Here is a 16,612-nt window from a genome sequence, read left to right as displayed (position 1 = left end):
ATCTCACCAGCAGACACCGAACACAGCTCTTCCTTAACTCCAAGCGTCATGAGGAGGAGCCGGATCACAGCATTATACGCAGTACGGGCGCACCTGAGTTCACGCTGCCGTTGAGCTTTTCTCTCTTTCGGCAGCTGTGAGATGTCGAGTCGAGGCACACAACGCTGACCCTCCGTTTTCCCGAGCGAAGTGAAGTGAGCTCAGTCGTGTCCAACTCTTTGCGACCCAGTGGACTATAACCTACCAGGCTTCTCCGTCCATGGAATTCTCCAGGCAAGAGTACTGGAGTGGGTTGCCATTTCCTTCTCCAGGGGATTTTCCCGACCCAGGGATTGAACCCGGGTCTCCCACCTTGCAGGCAGACCCTTTAACCTCTGAGCCAGGGGGCATTAATCCCCATCTCAGCTGGTTATCAAGGTTCCCATGAGGATAAAATGGGCTCACACAGGGTCTGGCACAAACGAGTATTCACCGATCATTGAGCTTTTTTCTTCCCTGGGGAAACCTCTCCGTAAAACCAAATGTTCTTTGTATTTTTTCACCTTTTTATTTTGCCCTGGAGTATAGCCAGTTTGGAGAAGGCAATGGCAACCAGTGCCCTTGCCTGGAAAATCCCGTGGACAGAGGAGCCTGGTGGGCTGCAGTCCATGGGGTCACTAAGAGTCGGACACGACTGAGCGACTTCACTTTCCCTTTTCACTTTCATGCATTGGAGAAGGAAATGGCAACCCACTCCAGTGTTCTCGCCTGGAGAATCCCAGGGACGGGGGAGATTGGTGGGCTGCCGTCTATGGGGTCACACAGAGTCGGACGCGACTGAAGCGACTCAGCAGCAGCAGCAGCATAGCCAGCTTACAATGCTCTGATAGTTTCAGGTAGACAGCAAAGGGGCTCGGCCACACATACACGTGTGTCCATTCTCCCCCAAACTCCCCTCCCATCTAGGCTGCCACACAACACCGCGCAGAGTTCCCCATGTGATACAGTCGGTCATGTTAAAAACAAACACTCTTACACATCACTTTTGTCTGTTTGTGTTTATTTTGGCCACGCTGCTTGGCTTACAGGATCTTAGTTCCCTGACCAGGGACTGAACCCAGGCCTCAGCAGTAAAGTCCTACCACCAGGGAATTCCCTCCACCAGTGTTTTTTAAGAATGAGACCTTATCAGATAAACAACAAGGTCCCACTGCAGAGCAGAGGGAACTGTATTCAGCAGCAAGAAGTAAACGGCAAAGCAGAAGAATGCAAGAGGAGCGCACGTGTATATGCACACGTATAGACACACACACACGTGTGACTGAATCACTGCACTGTATGCCAGCAGCTAAGACGACATTGTCCATCTACCATACCTCAACGTTTTTTAAAAAAGAGCCCACACCATGCAGCTAGGCTAAATAGCATCTAGCTGAATCGAGGAAAAGTTCTTCCTTTTCTGCTTCCCTGGTGGCTCAGAGGTTAAAGCGTCGCCTTGCAATGCGGGAGACCCGGGTTCGATCCCTGGGCCGGGAACATGCTGTTTTAAATAGCATCTAGCTGAATCAGGGAAAAGCTCTTCCTTTTCTAGTTTTCCTTTCTTAACTCTTCTGATTACAGAGTTAAAAAGTTTCTACCTGGAACTAATTTGACTCAGTCGTGTCCGACTCTTTGTGACCCCGTGAACTGTAGCCCACCAGCCTCCTCCCTCCATGGAACTCTCCAGGCAAGAATACGGAGTGAGTTGCCATTTCCTTCTCCAGGGGATCTTCCCGACACCAGGGATCGAACCCAGGTCGCCCGCATTCCAGGCAGACGCTTTAACCGCTCAGCCACCAGGGAAGCCCTAGTTTGACTTTAAACCTTCCTTAATCTTTTAAGAGCAAACCTTAGCACTTCACAGTAGCTAGCTAGCGATTAATAACATTATGTTACTTTCATTTTTGTTTTTTAATTGTGTCACTTTACCATGATCTGGATAAAATATTTTTAATACAAATTTTTTAGAATAGTCCAATTTTTAGAAAAATCACAGTACAAAGCAAAATATCATGAAGGAGCTGGACAGATGACTTTAGGAACACTGGTATTGATTCATGTTTTAAAATATTTTCACATTCAATCTTCACCAAATGTTGCAAGATAAGTAAGCCAAACATTATTATCCCCAGGTTACAGATAATCCAAAAATAATAACAAATCCTAGAGGCTGAATTGATCAGCTCTGAGTCTCACTGGAAGGTCATAAAGTGGTTTAGAGCAGAGAACCCAGGCTCCTTGAATCAAAATGGAACCCCCTAAACGCACTTCTCAGCTTTAATTCATAAACAGGAACGTTCTTAGTCGGTTTTGGCTGCGGGAGCTTTTGTCCCTCGGTGTTCCTGTTTGGTTTCTGCTGACAGCGTCTCCCTTACCCTTGACTGTCTCTCCTCCGCCTCAGACCTCCGGAGAACACGCACCCGCCAGATCCCTCCTCTTCCAGGAAGCGCCGTGAACCTGCCAAGAACCGCTCCGAAGGTTTCTTACGATGCCTGCTGCCTACCGGAGTCAGAGAAGTTTCCCAGGAGAGGTTAAGTTAAAGGCAGAACTGAATTAATTACAGAGATTTTTCAGGCTGACGAAAGGATCAGGGAGAAGACGTCCCCGTGTGTCCTGAATTGTGATGGAATCTTATTTTTTAAAAAGCGAAGGCTTGGGGCTTCGCTGCTGTCCAGTGGTTGGGACTCCGTGCTTCCAATGCAGAGGGCGCAGGTTTGATCCCTGGTCAGGGAACTAAGATCCCACATGTGCTGCTGTGCAGCTAAAAGTAGATAACAAAATAAATGTAAAAAGAAAAGGCTAGAAATGGTTCCAACTGATATGGACACTCCCTGAAGGTGCTGAAATCCCAGGTGCCAGCGTCTCTCTGTCCCAGCATCTTTCATGCACCACTTCTGTTACGGGCAGAATTATCTCCCCACCACCAAACTGATATGCTGACATTTCATCCTCCAGGACCTCAGAGCATAACTGTATTTGGACGGTGTGTTAAGTCACTTCAGTCGTGTCCGACTCTTCGCAACCCTATGGACTGTGGCCTGCCAAGCTCCTCTGTCCATGGGATTCTCCAGGCAAAAACACTGGAGTGGGCTGCCATTTCCTTCTCCAGCTGTATCTGGAGGCAGGGCCTTTAATACAACCTGATGTCTTGTAAGAAGGAGAAATTTGGACACACCAGGGACGAGCACGTGCAGAGAGAAAATCCTGTGAAGACACAGCCAGGAGGTGCAGAGAGGCTGCTGAACAAACCAAACCTCCCAGCTCCTTAATCTTGGGCTTCCAGCCTCCAGAACACTGAAAAACTAAATATCTGCAGTTCACGTTACCCAGTCCATGCCATTTTGTCACGGTAGGGAGTGCTAGTACGGCTTGCGTGTCAAGGCTTCGCCTTGTTCCACGGTGGCTGCTGAAGCCCTAGCCATCACTTCACTGTTTGAAGAAGACAGTTGGAGAAAAGAGGGAAACTTCCAGCTGTCGATCTCCACTTTGTAGCCTTTTCAAACACAGCCAAGCGCAATCACTGGCCTCTCGTTAGCCAGGACTTAGTCACATGAGAGTCAGATGACTTGACTAAGCAAGGGAGGCTGGGGAACATGGCCATCAGCTGCACACACAGCCACCTTGACTATCCTGGGACCCTATTTTTAACAAAGAAGGGGAGAGTGCATACTGGATTGGCGGCACTCCTGACCACACCTCCCTTACTGCCTACTGCCCAGCACAGGGGTTGGCAGAGGACCGATGGCTCGCCCATGACCCTGATGCACCCTGCCAACAGCTGGTGTGTGGGCAGCAAATAGTACGTTTAAAGTTTTTAGCCAACATAAAAAATTCTGATGCAATCACATTTCAAATACCCGCATTCTCACCTTCCCTGGGAAGAAAAATTGAATTGGAGCACTCCACTAGTCTTAATCTCAGCATAGCTAGAGTCATCTGGTGCTGAGTCAGAGAAGCCCTTTAAAACAAGACAGACTCTCCAGTCCTCCCCATCCGATTCTTCCCCATCACTCTTCCCAGAGTCTCTGTTGTCTTTTTATCAGAGTGGTGTTGCCGTATGTCGCCAAGTCGTGTCCAGCTCTCCCCAACCCCATGGACTATAGCCCACTAGGTTGCTCTGTCCGTGGGATTTCCCAGGCTAGAACACTGGAATGGGTTGCCACGCCATCCTCCAGAGGATCTGCCTGACTCAGGGGTCGAACCCGCATCTCCTGCATTGCGAGTGGATTCTTTACCGCTGAGCCACCAGGGAAGCCCCTTTTATCATAGTAGAGAAAATTTACTATATCCACATCTCCAACAAAAGTAAGAAAAGAAAATAAGGCCTTCGAGGTGTGCACATTTCAAAGCAAGTAGCCAGTGCCTAGGACAATGCCTGATGCACAGAAGAAGCGCGATCAACACTCTCTGAATGAATGAAGATAATGTCTATTTTTGGATGTGAAGAACGTCCTGATAGATATAATATTACCCCTCACAAAAAAAAAAAAAAATGTGTCCAGACATGAATGTAACTAACATTTGAAGCTTTCAAACTGTTTGAGAATGATTAATTTACCATGCTTTGAAAAAACAATCAATAGAGGGTATTGTTTCTGCCATCCTCAGAATACATGGCTCTGAGGGATCAAATGAGGAAGTGAATCTCTTCTTGCTATTGCATCTAATGAACCTACTCACAAAAGTTTTCCCCATCCTGGCAGATTTGGCTTGTGCTGGGGTTTGTCATAGTTGCCAGGAAGAAAGGCAGCAACCAATGTCCCGTTGATCTCTGGAATTGGAAGTAAATGACAAGAGCCACTTAGAGCTCACGCCACCAAACTAAAAGAAGAAAAGGTTTGCTGTGTTGCAAAATAACGGTGGATTGACAAGACACGCTTGGACAAAGTCTGCGAGCTTGTCTGGCCCATGCCTCCATTTAATACTCTCCAGGCAAGAACACTGCAGTGGGGTGCCACGCCCTCCTCCAGGGCATCTTCCCAACCCAGGGTTCTAACCACAGGCCTTCCACATTGCAGGCAGATTCTTTACTGTCTGAGTTACCAGGGAAACCCCACTGAATACTTATTTCTCGCCAAAATATCGCCATCAAATTTTGGCCTTCAAAACTCTGGACCTGTCTGCATCAAGGCGGTTCATTCTGTTGTTGGACAACTTTGAAAGTTAGAAATGTCATCATTCTGACAAACAGAATTGGCGCTCCGTGATTTCTATTAATTATTGTCAGCCGTGCCTTCTAGGGCAACTCAAAATAAATATTCCCTTTTCGTTGGGAAAAAAAAGAAAAAAATGTCTGTCCATGTGGAAAGAACACCTTTTCATTAATGTGAGGGGCCTGAGTGTTCCCTGGAGATATTGGAGTTTGTGACCCTCGGTCCTTGGGGTGATTCTCAGCTTCTTAGTACGACCTTAAGAGCTGTGCCGACCTAGCCTCCCAGGGAGGTTCCACCAACCGCCTACCCTGAGGCCACAGCCCCTGGCTGGCATTTGCACACACCTCTTCCACTGCACTCGTCCTCCCGAGTCCTGGAGAGTGTCTCCCCACCCCTTTGAAAGCCTGACAGGTCTTTTGGTAACTCTGCGTGCACATATGCTAAGTCTCTTCCGTCAAGGCCGACTCTGCAACCCCATGGACTGTAGCTCAGCAGGCCCCTCTGTCCGTGGGATTCCCCAGGCAGGAATACTGGAGTGGGGTGTCATGCGTTCTCTGGAAGATCTTCCCAACCCAGGAATCAAACCCACGCCTCGTACATCTCCTGAACTGACACGCGGGTTCTTTACCACTAGGCGTCCCTGGTGGCTCAGCAGGCAAAGAATCCGCCTGCAGTGTCGGGGACCTGGGTTCAGTCCCCGGGTCAGGAAGAGCCTCTGGAGGAGGGAACGGCTCCCCACTCCAGTCTTCTGGCCTGGAGAATCCCATGGACCGTACAGTCCACGGGGTCACAGAGTCGGACAGGCTGAGCTGCTTCCACTTCCACTTCACCTTCTTCACCAGCAGGCCACCTGGGAAGCGCCTGCGGAAGCTCTAGTCCCAGCCTAAACTCAGCCTCTTCTGGGGAGTCTCTCCACCTCCTACAGCCGCCGTCATCATTCTCTCCTCTCTGCTCCATCTGCTTCATTAAAGAAAAGTTTGAAAACTACCAGAAGCTAAAGATTGAGCGCTGAGTGGGAAAAACAAAAGGAAAAGAAAAGATTCGAGCAGGGAGCCCCGTCCAGCACAGCCCAGGAAAGCTTCAGATCTGAGAGTGTGAGAGGAGAAAGGGCGCTCTGTGAAGCCAGAAGACCAGGAACGGTCCCCGCCCCAGGCTGGCAAAGCAGCGTTGCTGGGTGTCCCGCACACCTGCAGCCACCTGGGGGCTGTTTTGGGGTTTTTCACTGTTTGGTTTATTGCGCTGGAGCCTTGTTGCTGCGCACGGGCTTTCCCTCGGTGCAGCCAGCCGCAGCTGGGCTTCCTTGCGGAGCGCAGGCTTTTCACCGCCCTGGCTTCTCTGCTCGGGGAGCACAGGCTCTGGGTGTGAAGCACGTGGGCCTCCGTAGCTGCAGAAGGCCAGCTCAGGAGCTGTGGTACACAGGCTTTGCATGCAGAATCTTCCCGGACCAGGAATCGAACCTGTGTCCCTTGCATCAGCAGATGGATTCCTACCCACTGTACCACCAGGGAAGTCCCCCCCGGGTTTTTAATTAGAGACGATCTGGTGTTGTTAGAACTGGGCTTCTGGCTCGAGTGTGGCACCTGGCTCGGGTGGGGTCGCGGCATCCAGTTGTCTAAGTGTACGCGAGGTGCCTGAGTCAGGCGAGACCCCCAGTTAGCAGCCATCTCAGCAGCAGCCAGGGACCAGGTCAAGGCTGATTATCACCTGCACACCAGCGCTCACACGTGGCACTGAAAACATCAGTCTGGGGACTTCCCTCGTGGTCCTCAAGGCGAGAATACTGGGGTGGTTTGCCATTCCCTCTGATGCTGATGCTGAAGCTCCAATATTTTGGCCGCCTGATGGGAAGGGCTCACTCGTTGGAAAAGACCCTGATGCTGGGAAAGATTGGAGGTGGGAGGAGAAGGGGATGACAGAGGATGGGAGGCTTGGATGGCATCACCGACTCAACGCACATGAGTTTGAGCAAGATCCGGGAGACCCTGCTGCTCTGCAGTCCATGGGGTCGCAAAGAGTTCCACGCGGCTGAGCGACTGAACAAAGGCTAGTGGTCCAGTGGCTAAGACTCCGCGCTCCCAGGGCCGGGGGCACTGGGTCGATGCCTGCTCAGGTAACCAAGATCCTGCGTGACTCAGGGCATGGCCAAAAGAAATAAATGTGTGTTTTTTTTTTAAGGAATAATTTTAGAAAAAGAAAATGTCAGTTTTGTTTTTCTCTCCCATTTGTATTTCGGGTTTTTTTTTAGCTGACTTCCCGGTCAGCCAGCCTCTGCCCCAGTGTTCAGTACAGAGAGGATGTCCAGCCACTGCTTATTGCTAGACAAATAGGATAAAACAGCCAAGCGCCTACACAGTACCTGCCACAGAACAGACGCGCAGTAAATCACAGCTCCTGCCAGAAGGCGGAAGAACGGAAGGAGCCCCTCTCCCAGGAGCAGAGCGGGAGGACGGCCCAGCTGAAGCCCACAGCCACCGCTGCAAGCTACAGGGCTGCGTGCTTCTGTGGGGAGCCGGGACTCCTCCCGTCCAGGTCAGCCAGCCGCATCTGTGGGCCGTTTTCCAGCAGAGACACCAACCTGGAAACCCCCAGCGGTCCTCCTAGGGAGGACTCTGCCCAGCTGTGTGCGGGCATCAGGAGCAGAGAGCAGGGTCTCGTTTATCCCTAGGTTTTAGTGAAACGGAGCAGGACCCCACGGTTCTTGCCCCACCCCCAGCCCCTCAGGTGCTCTGCCTGTCTTTTGCGGAAGCATTTTGTCAGTAAGCTTAATCAGAGAAGTGAGAAAGGCAGAAACAAAGAAAAACAGTCAAAGGAGGCTGAATAACAACAATGTAGTCATTAAGCAAAGTCAAGGACTTTAGATCATATTCTGAGCCTTGTCCCGGGAGCTGTCTTAGCAATACTGAAACACCAGGTGGAGAAGTTAACGACACAATGACCGGACTGTACCCAAGACAGTTCTGAGAACTGGCCTCCGAGAAATGGGAACAGATGGACCTTGGAACTGGCAGCTGTGCTCAGCCGCTTCAGTCGTGTCTGACTCTCTGCGACCCCATGGACTGTTGCCCGCCAGGCTCCTCTGTCCATGGGATTCTTCAGGCACGAATACTGGAGTGACTTGCTATTTCCTCCTCCAGGGGATCTTCCTGACCCAGGGTTCGAACCAGGGTCTCCTGCACGACAGGCAGGTTCTTTACCACTGAGCCACCTGGGAAGGCCGGAACTGAAGATTAATTGTAGGTCAAATAAACTGTAGGTCTGACGCTGGCCAGGCCCCCGAGGACCGATCTGAAGATGACTGTCAGAGCTGACTGTGCTGTTTCCGCACGTAGCCCCCTCCTTCTGCCTGTAAAAGCTCTGACCCACTGGTTGCCAGTCGGGGGAGAGTCAGCCCTCAGACAGATGTCCACCACCCTCCCCCGCCACCAGCTTCCGGCATCTGAAATAAAGCAAACCTTTCTTCCCATGAAGCCGGCCTGTTGATTGGCTTTTGAGCGACGAGCAGCCGGACCTCACCACAGTCTTGGTAACACTGGTGCTACATTTTGTACTAAAGGGTTCAGCCAAAGCTGGCTCCAGAGTCCAGGTGCTGTCAGCTCTGGCAACCCATCATCATTCTGAACCCTGGCTCGCTGCTGCCTTAAAGCCTCTGTTACCACTGAGTCCTCTTTAAAGCCTTTTAGATCATTTTAAGCATACACATTTCATGTTCCCCAGCTAGACAGTAAATTCTCTGAGGGCAGGGAGTTTGCCTTTCAGAGCTGGGTTTGGAATCAGGGCTCCATGAAATCTGGTGGGAAAGTTACAGAATCAGTTCAGTTCAGTTGCTCAGTTGTGCCCGACTCTTTGCAACCCATGGACGGCAGCACACCAGGCCTCCCTGCCCATCACTAACTCCTGGAGTTTACTCAAACTCATGTTCATAAAGTTGGTGATGCCATCCAACCATCTCATCCTCACTCGTCCCCTTCTCCTGCCCTCGATCTTTCCCAGCATCAGGGTCTTTTCCAATGAGTCAGTTCTTCGCATCAGGTGGTCAAAGTATTGGAGTTTCAGCTTCAGCATCAGTCCTTCCAGTGAATGTTCAGGACCGATCTCCTTTAGGATGGACTGGTTGGCTCTCGTCCAAGTTACGGAATGGACCTGTCCAAGCCCTAGCAGCACTGCCCCCAGCTGCAGACTCTGGAGAGCTCTAAGAAATCCAGAGGCAAATTCACAGGTTTCTCCTCTGTGAGAAATCCTTGCCTGCTTCCGCCAGCTTCCTTCTCAGCCCAGCAACTCTGACAGCCAGCTACCTGTCCAAGGATTCTGGTAGAGTCAGGTCTCACCGGGAGCTGCTGGTGAGTTCAGGGCAGCTGCAGGGGAACTGAAAACAAGAGGGGAGGAAAAAAAAAAAAAACCAGCAAGGTAAGGGAAAGAGAGTGACCACTGACCCCCGCCCCCTGGATCAATCCCCTTCTAGCTCTCTCCCCCAGAGGGCTTATCTCTTGCAGGGAGAGGTCTCTGCCTGAGGCTGGGGGTCTGTGAGTCATGTCTGAGAAGGAGAGCTTCTTCTCTCTCCACCAGGATGAGTTCAGACAGGCTCGGAGTACAGGGGAAGCGCCATGAGTCACCGAGGAGAAAGAAAGAGCCGGAGAGAGTAGTGTTGAAACATACACACTACCATCTGTAAAATAAATAGCTGGTGGGCATGTGCTCTATGAGGCAGGGAGCTCAACCTAGCACTCTGTGACTACCTAGAGGTATGGGGTGCAGAGGGAGGGGGGAGCAGGTTCAAGAGGGAGGGGACATATTATTCCTATGGCTGATTCATGTCAATGTATGGCAGAGACCAACACAGAATTATAGGGCAATGACCCTCTGATCAAAAATAAATAAATTTTTCATAAAAAGAAAAAGCCAGGGAATGGGAGGGGGTGAGGCAGGCTCCCTGCTGCATCAGGGTCCTCAGCCTCTTTTCTGTCCCAGGTCCCCATTTATCCAAGGCCTTTCAAGGCAGGTGAGGGTCTGGCAACCTTCCCACTATCAACACTTGGGGCTGGATGATTCTTTGGTGGGGGGCGGCGAGGGGGGGGGGAGGCTTTCCGGTGTGCTGTGGAATATTTCACAACATCCCTGACCTCTGCCTTAAGATGTTGGTAGCATCCCCATCTCACTGGGTGTGACAGCAAAGACGCCTCCTTGGTGTTGCTGTTCAGCTGCTAAACTGTGTCCGACTCCCTTGCAACCCCATGGACTGTAGCCTCCCAGGCTTGTCTGTGCATGGAGTTCTCTGGGCAAGAATCCTGGAGTGGGTTGTCATTTTCTTCTCCAGGAGATCTTCCTGATGCAGGGATCGAACCTGCTTCTCCTGCGTCAGCACGCAGATTCTTTACCATCTGAGCCATCAGGGAAGCTAAAAGATGTCCCCAGATGTTTCAAAATGTCCCCCGGGGGTAGGAAGGAAGGAGCCTGCTTGAGACCCCTAGCCTTAGAGGACCTCCCTCCTCGCCTTCCCTTCCTTCTACAGAAAGCAGGGCTGGTCTCAGTCTCCCTACCCCTTCCCTCATAGCTGCTTCTTCCTAGCAATTCCTGAAGGTTATCTCCTTATCACATTTAAGGGCTTATGGCTGCTTCTTTCAGATTCATAGATGAGAAGGAGGAAGTGGTGATCATGGAGAATAATCAAATTCTCAGAGTGTGGGGAGGAGAGGAAGAACCAAGAAGGGACTCAGGAGTTCAGATCCTACGGTAACCAAAAGTCCTGATGGACTGAGGCAGCATCGTCCAAGAGAAGCGTCACTCGGTCTGTGTTCTCTTTTAATAGTGAATATGTGTCTCCTGTTTGTACATCCACCTATGTATGTACTTGTTTAGAAGTGAGGGATGCAATCTTCTTACTAACAATAAACATTGCTGGGTACATATAAAAAAAGAAGCATCATGCAAGCCACAAGCACAAGCCACACATGTTATTTACCTTTCCTAGCGGTTGGTCACATTTTTAAAAAAATTAAACAGGCAAAATTAATTTCAAAAATATATTTTACTTAACCCAATATGTCTGGGCCAGCCATCTTTCAAGGCTCAGCAGCCGCATTGGCTGGTGGCTTCCAAACTAGCCATGGTAGGACCAGGCTTTCTTTCAGAGGCTGAGGTTCACCCCTGCCCTTCTCCCAGAACCAGAGAGCTTCCAGAGGCCACGATCTTAGCAACACAGTGAGGCAATCCGATCTCCAAGTAGATATTCGTAATTTAGAGAACAAGATACCCATTCCAAGGGGCCCCCGCCCCATCCAACGCAACATCCATTCCTGGGCACACAAACAAAGCAGCCTGCAGGTTGTCCATTGGGTCCTTTTCCAAGAGTTGGACCTCAAACGTTCCACACCACACCCCTCATCAGGAAGAAAGTTATAAATCCTCGGGGCGTACATTACCCTAACCCCACCCTACACACGGACTTTCTCCCAGCCGTCAGCGAATTCCACCCAGCCTGTACACACCCTGCTTCTCTGCAGAAGCTTGCTGTGCTCATTGCTTGCCCAATGCGAGACTGAAGACCCAAGAGGCCCTCAGACCCTGCCCTGTGTGTCGTAATCGGTTCACCAGCCCTCAGTCACGTCTGCTTGCTGCTAGATACAGGTCGTGCTCCATTGAGCAGAGAGCCTCTGTTCAGATGATGAAGTCCCAAGCCTGATGGACACATTCCTGGTTAAGGTACCAGACGTAGGATGGGGCCCTTGCTGGAGACTTATAACCGCTTCCCAGGTGGCGCTAGTGGTAAAGAGCCCACCTGCCAATGCAGGAGACTTAAGAGACGTGGGTTTGACCCCTGGGTCCAGAAGGTCCCCTGGAGGAGGGCACGCAACCCACTCCAGTATTCTTGGCTGGAGAATCCCATGGACAGAGGAACCTGGCGGGCTACAGTCCATGGGGTTGCAAAGAGTCAGACACGACTGAAGCAAATGAGCACGCACAGTGAGTGGGACCCTCCCTCGCTTGTGCCTGTTCTGCCAGGATATACCTCTGGAAATCTACTTATCATGGTTCAAAGGTCCTGCAGGGCCTTGGTTGGAAAAAAGATGGGAAAACCGCTGAGGCTAAGACCAGCTAAGGGGGATCGAAGCTTCCAGTTCAAGATGGCAGAGTGGAAGGACATGCGTTCATCTCCTCCTGCCAGAGCAGTTGCTGAACAATAATCAACAGGAGGCCACTGGAACCCACAGAAACAAAACAAAAAAGCGACCAGCTCAGGAAAAGAAATTCCAAAAGTTTCCAAACCTTTTTTCACTGGATATGTTCCTAGATAATCATTCAGCAGATTTAAAGGGTTCGTTTTTTTTTCTTCTTTTTAATCTTTGAACCCCTAGTACATGATCTCTGACATACAGTAGGATCTCAGTTAATACATGGATGAAGGGACTTTCCTGGTGGTCCAGTGGTTAAGAATCTGCCTTCCAACGCAGGGAGCGAAGGTTCGATCGCTGGTGATCGTGGTCCAGGAACTGAGATCCCATGTCGTCAGGGAACTCAGCCCGCGTTGTGCTGCAGCAAAGACCCAGTGCAGCCACAAAAAAGTGTGACTGTGTTGCACGAGGAGGCGGGTGCAGCCCACACGCTGGAGAGGAGGGAGGTCTCTGAGAGGTCTCCATGTCAGAAGCTAAGGAAGGAATGACCCATTATCTGCAGATCTCTGGCGTCCTGACCCTTCGCACAGAGGCTTGGGTGGGCAGCTGGATTTATGACTCCTGAAGTCAGTCACTGCATCCTGCCGGTGCCAAGCCTGCGGCCCAGACAACCCCCCAACGTGTCTGATCATTCAAGCCCAGCCCCAACCCTACAGACCCTAATCCAGGCCCCTTCCGCTGGGGCCACGGTCCAAGTTCCCCTCCCTTCCCCACGTGTAGGAGTTCTCTTCGGTTCTGGCTCTCAGGGATTTCCTTTCCTGAGATTTGAGTTCAATCATGTCTTTCAAATTGTTTTATTAGGGCTTTTCCCCCCTGCATTGCTATGTTTGAGATAGAAAGGTGTTCCAGTTTCCTCTGTTAAAGTAACCGCAATAGACCCAGAATGGACTCATGCTAAGCCCCGTATCAACAAAGCAAAACTTAACTAAATTTCTCTGCTCCCCCAGAAGAGAAAGCCTTGGGTCCACCCAACACTGCTTGCCTACTCAGCACAAGTCACCTGACCGGCATCCAAGACTTCCCTTTTCTCCTTGTAAGGAAACAACCCTGTTTTACCCAATCAGCAAGCACCCAGTTTCGTTTTGTTTTAACTTTTTAACCATACAGCACAGGAATCTCATTCAATATGTTGTGATTAACTATGCGTTCAGTCGCTCAGTCGTGGCCAACTCTTTGCAACCCCAGTTGGCAGACTGTAGCCTGTCAGTCTCTTCTGCCCAAGGGGTTTTCTAGGCAAGAATACTGGGGTGGGTTGCCATTTCCTTCTCCAGGAACAACTACAGTGAAATGCAATCTGCAAAAACTCAAACAAAAAGCAAATGCGCAGTTTAGCTTCCTTGTTCCTACTCACATCAGCCTGCAAAACTCTCTCGCATTGCACAACTCTTCAGAGCTCTTCCCAGTCTGCTGGACTAGACGCTGTCACTGAACAAAGGTCTATCGGGTCTCTAAATTATCTGTGGACAATCTTCTTCTAACGTAGCTGAGCCTCCCATACTGACTCAAGTGCTGTAGTTTTTGTTGTTGTTCAGTGGCTAAGTCCTGTCTGACTCTTTGTGGCCCCGTGGACTGCAGCACGCCAGGCTCCTCTGTCCTCCACTATCTCCCAGAGCTTGCTCAAACTCATGTGCATTGAGTTGGTGATGCCATCCAACCATCTCATCCTCTGTCATCCCCTTCTCCTCCTGCCTTCAATCTTTCCCAGCATCAGGGTCTTTTCTAGTGAGTCAGCTCTTCACATCAGGAGGCCAAAGTACTGGAGCTTCAGCTTCAGCATCAGCCCTTCCAGTGAATATTCAGGGTTGTGTTAGGCTTATGCAAATCTGATTGTCCAAATTCCCTGCTGAAAACCCTTCACTGATGCCCCACTTCCTTCGGAGTAGAGTCCAAAGAAGACTCAGCATGACTCGAAAGACCCTGCGTGACCTGACCTAGGTTGATGTCCTGGGTCACTTCTCAAGCAACCCCATCCTCACGCCCTTCATGCCAACATCCCTGCAATATCTGCTGTGCCCCCCAAATCAGCCACAGTCTCTTACACCTCCTCCCATCACATACGCCACGTGTCCGCCTGGAACACTCTTCCCCCTCACGCAGACGTCCTTTCCCACAGTAAGCGATCCCTCACGTCGACTCTGCGAGTTTGAGTCAACCCTCCGCTCCCACACTTCTGCACCCTTGGTCCTCCCGAGCCTTGTCTCACTGTTATAATTATCGCTCCTCACGGGGTTTGTTATTTTCTCAGGAAACATTTGCCCCATCCACCAGGTTAAGCGTCCAGCAATCACTGTGTCCTATTAATACAAGACTCTGCCCAGAGACAAATCTTCCAGAAGGGTGACACACCAAGGCTTCAGGGCTCCTTACCTGCCAGGACTCTCCCAAGGCCCTAGGAAAGCCGTGGCTACGTGCTCACATCATCAGATGTCTTTTTGTAAAGTTTTAGAATGAAGGTATTTTTAGCCACAGTTGGTTAAAGCCACTGCCTCTTTCCACCTTGATTTCGCCCGCATCCCCTCACCCTTCTGCAGCTTTAGAGTGGCTGCTGGCAATGTGAGGCCCAGCTAAGGGCTGGTTGAGATGGGACTACACTCTGCTTGGGTTTATTGCATATATTCTTATGATTTCTAAATAGTCTGGCATTTGGGTCAGTTACTGGTAGTCATTCCAGGACTTCCCAGGCGGCACAAGTGGTGAAGAAGCCACCTGCCAGTGCAGGAGACGTAAGAGACGCTGGTTTGGTCCCTGGGTGGGGAAGACCCCAGGAAGGAAGGCATGGCAACGGACTCCAGTATTCTCGCCTGGAGAATCCCACGCACAGAGAAGCCTGGCAGCTACAGCCCACAGGGGGCAAAGAGTTGGACATGACTGAAGCGACTTGGCACACACTTAGTCATCCCAGAGGAGAACAGCTTTCAGGACGTACCCGTTGTGCCGGCTCTCCCGGCATTAGGCGTGACGGTGCGGAGTCGGAACTCAGACGACTGCGCTCCTGTGACCACAGCGCTCAGACGCACGCGGGCCTGAAAGGGACAGAAAATACAGGTGCAGAAGCTGCGTCCAGTCGTCGGGGTAACTGACACGAACGTCAGACCGTTTTGTTTCTTTTTTGTGACGCATTGGTGTTTGTCACTGATAGAACATTTTTTATTTGTTGTGATTTATTTTCTCATCCACCCCAAGAAATCATTTTTTGTGTGTAATCGTGTGTTCTTTTTCTTTTTTTCTTTTTTTCTGGCCACACCCAGCAGCTTGCAGGATCTTACTTCCCCGAACAAGGATTGAATCTGTGCTCTTGGCAACGAAAGCTCCAAGTCTTGACCACCAGGGAATTCCCTAGTGTTCTTTTTTTCTTAGTGAACTCCCCCAAAGATAAACTCTCCATGTCCCAGGAAGCCTGGACTCATCCCTACAGTGATCCGTCCCTGCCCCAGCTGACCCGCACTCTCGCGGAAATTTGAAATTGGGATTTCTGCATTACTGGAACTGCAACAGGTAAACTCAAAAGCCACGAGGTGCTCATGTCTCTCCCTATGGATGAAGTCCTAGAGAGAGCCAGTAGGCAGAGGAGACGTGCCTGTCGGTTCCTCCCTTGTCCCTTCCAGTAGGGTCCACTTTAATTTTCTCCTGCTGCATGAGTTTCCCCCAAAGTTAGCAGCTTAAAATAACAAGCATTCATTATCTCACGATTTCCGCAAGTTGAATATTCCAGGGTAGCTGAGCCGAGTGGTTCTACCCAGGGTTTCTCATACGGCTGCAGTCAAGGGGTCAGCCAGAGTCCTTGTCCACCCCTGGTGGGAAGGGAAATCAGTATAGCCATTACAGAAAGCAGCATGGTGCTTCCTAAAAAAATTGAAAATAGAAATCCGTTCTGGTCCAGCAACCCTACTTCTGGGTATATATCGAAGGAAATAATGCCACAAATATTTGCAGTCCCGCGTTTATTGCGGCCTTGTTCACAGTCGCCAAGAAATGGAAACTATCTGTCAGCAAATGAATGGATAAAGAAAAGGTTATACACATGGACATATGTGTGTACGTATAGGTATTCCCACATACACACACGCGTGGAACGTCATTCAGCCTTAGAAATAAGGAAATCCTGCCATTTGCAATAACCTGCATGAGCCTGAAGGATACTGTCCTGAATGAAATAAGCAGACACAGAAAGACAATTACTGCATGCCTCACTTACATGCGGATCTAAAAATCAGAGTCAGAGCAGCAGAGGGTAGAATGCTGGTCACCAAGGGCTGGACTAAGTAGGAAATGGGA

General features: G+C 50.4%; 1 pseudogene; it reads left to right on the top strand.

The window, feature by feature from the left end:
• The first annotated feature begins 48 nt into the window (after positions 1–48).
• Positions 49–16,612, top strand: part of LOC138420245 (olfactory receptor 5J3-like) — a 31,307-nt pseudogene continuing 14,743 nt past the window's right edge.

The sequence above is a fragment of the Ovis canadensis genome, chromosome 15, assembly GCF_042477335.2.
Source record: "Ovis canadensis isolate MfBH-ARS-UI-01 breed Bighorn chromosome 15, ARS-UI_OviCan_v2, whole genome shotgun sequence".
NCBI lineage: Eukaryota > Metazoa > Chordata > Mammalia > Artiodactyla > Bovidae > Ovis > Ovis canadensis.
This window is presented reverse-complemented; position numbering and strand designations above follow the sequence as displayed.